Source organism: Notolepis coatsorum (genome assembly GCF_963971535.1).
Source record: "Notolepis coatsorum genome assembly, chromosome: 14".
NCBI classification, from domain to species: Eukaryota; Metazoa; Chordata; class Actinopteri; order Aulopiformes; family Paralepididae; genus Notolepis; species Notolepis coatsorum.
In genome coordinates, this window is record NC_140178.1 from 101,612,850 (window position 1) to 101,615,415 (window position 2,566).

General features: G+C 45.0%; 1 protein-coding gene across 1 annotated transcript in view; it reads left to right on the forward strand.

Moving 5' to 3' along the window:
* The window catches only part of LOC311240679 (CASK interacting protein 2), a gene marked incomplete at its 5' end in the record, with an annotated part of 79,813 nt that overhangs the window by 20,082 nt on the left and 57,165 nt on the right, over positions 1-2,566 (forward strand). The gene's annotated exons all lie outside the window — the stretch shown is intronic.

Sequence of the window (2,566 nt, forward strand, 5' to 3'; positions counted from 1 at the left end):
CCTTGGACGTTATGTGTGAGCGCCCGCAGCCATTGTGGCGTCAACAACAGCGCTTTAGGGGAAGGGGAACGTTAGGGACCCCCCTGTTCTCCGCCCGCTGCCCGCCAGGGCCAGGAGAGGAACCCCGTTCTCTTTCACAACAGACGGTTCACAGTTTACTGCCTTGACTCAATGTTTTTTGTGTGTGGCTTTTCCCTACTGTGTTTCTTCTAAGGCAACGGTTTTTGGTAGCACTTTAACCATTTCACTGCCACACTACCAAAGGGTTAACCCCTTCACCGCGATAATACAGAAGGTTAACCCTTTTACTACCACACTACAGAAGGTTAACCCTTTCACTACCACACTATAGACGCCGGGTGTGGATCATAAATACATTAGGTTATTCATAATTATTGATAATAGTGCTTGGGAATCTGACATGAAGTTTCGTCAGAATTCTGGGGCAAGTGCCCGTATACAGGGTCGTTCCCATTGGCGGTGGATATCTGGGTTAAAATGAAGTGAACCACCCCTATCAAAATATCAGCCACCCCTATGAAAATGATGTGAGCCACCCCTATCAAAATATCAGCCACCCCTATGAAAATGATGTGAGCCACCCCTATCAAAATATCAGCCACCCCTATCAAATTTATGTCAGCCACCCCTATCAAAATGGTGACTGGCATCCGTCCCAATTCGTAGCAACTTCCCCACGCCTCCCCCTACAGTATAGTTAATAATAACATAAGGCTACATAATAGATCAAAATGCCTCGTAATAATAATATCCCAACTGAAGACTACTGCAAGAGGGCAGGCTCTCTGTGACTCCATGGGGGCACACATGGCATGATGTTACAAGCCTGTTTTAAGTACTAGATGACTGTTATATTACCCTATGTATTCTGATCCACTACAGCTGTCTGCCTGTATATAAAGTTTGTGTAGACTCGTCTCTGTATCATGAAACTCTTACGTGACCGTGCAAGTGATGACACCATGTTGATATCTGATCGTATCAAATAAGAGACAGACGCCCCCCCCTTTTTTTTTTACCCTTTCACTACACACACTACAGAAGGTTAACCTTTCACTAACCATCTGTAGTGTGGTAGGGAAATGGTTAACCATCTGTAGTGTGGTAGGAAATGGTTAACCTTCTGTAGTGTGGTAGTGAAAGGGTTAACCTTCTGTAGTGTGGTAGTGAAAGGCTTAACCTTATGTAGTGTCGCAGTGAAAGGGTTAACCCTTTGGTAGAGTGGTAGTGAAAGGGTTAACCCTTTGGTAGAGTGGTAGTGAAAGGGTTAAGGGGCATGTTCTCATGGGTATTTTATCAACTTTCAGGGACAATTCTGCCCCAAGCCCCGCGTTTTGCTCAGACACACCCACACACTATCACTCTATCTATCTATCTCTCTCCCTCTCTCTCTCTCTCTCTCGCTCTCTCTCTCTCTCTCTCTCTCTCCTCCCTCTCTATCTCTCCTATATCTCTCTTTCTCCTCTATCTCTCTCCTCTATCTCTCTCTCTATCTCTCTCTCCTCTCTCTCTCTCCTTCTCTCTCTCCTCTATCTCTGTCCTTCTCTCTCTCCTCTATCTCTCCTCTCTCTCCTCTCTCTCTCTATATTATCTCTCGCCTTCGCTCTACCTCTCCTCTCTGTATCTCTTTCCCCCCTCTCTCTCCTCTCTGTCTCTGTCTTTCTTTCCCCTCTCTCTCCCCCTCTCTCTCTCAATTAAATTAAATTCAAATGGCTTTATTGGCATGACGTAACTTGTACATGTTGCCAAAGAAAATGATTAATATTAACATAAACATGAATTAGAAAACGGATATCATAAAATATCATCAAAACATAAAACATCAAATATTACAGCATAACATGTGTCAGGTGACTGTCACTCACTGTCCCTCAGTTTATGGCAGGTTAGCAACATAGACTGCTGCTAGCTCACAGCTAGTTGAGTCCTCCCCTAGTAGGACTGGTCGTTTTTCTGTATCTGATAGTTCTCTCTTTCTCCCTCCCTCCCTCCCTCTCTTTCACACACACACACACACACACACACACACACACACACACACACACACACACACACACACACACACACACACACACACACACACACACACACACACACACACACACACACACACACACACACACACACACACGCACACACACACACACACACACACACACACACTATAGTAACATCTGTTATCTGGACGTCAGCCCTCACCTCCCCTCCTGGCCTCCTGTCTGTCACACCAAGCACACGGAACACCCAGATGACGCATCGCTGGATTAACCCTTTCACTGCCGCACTACCAAACGGTTAACCCTTTCACTGCCACATGACAGAAGGTTAACCCTTTACTTCAGGTTAACCTGAAGAAGTCATCTAATGATAAGGTTAGGCCCTACAAAGTCTTTAAAAGGTCTTAATATGATTTTGAATGTCCGGGCAGCAGTGTAAACAGTGATCAGCATTCAGCCCCCCCCCCCCCAAACGAACAATTCATATGTGCTACCTTTACTCATATTCCCCTTACTCCTTAGCATATTTAATATTATATTATAATTTC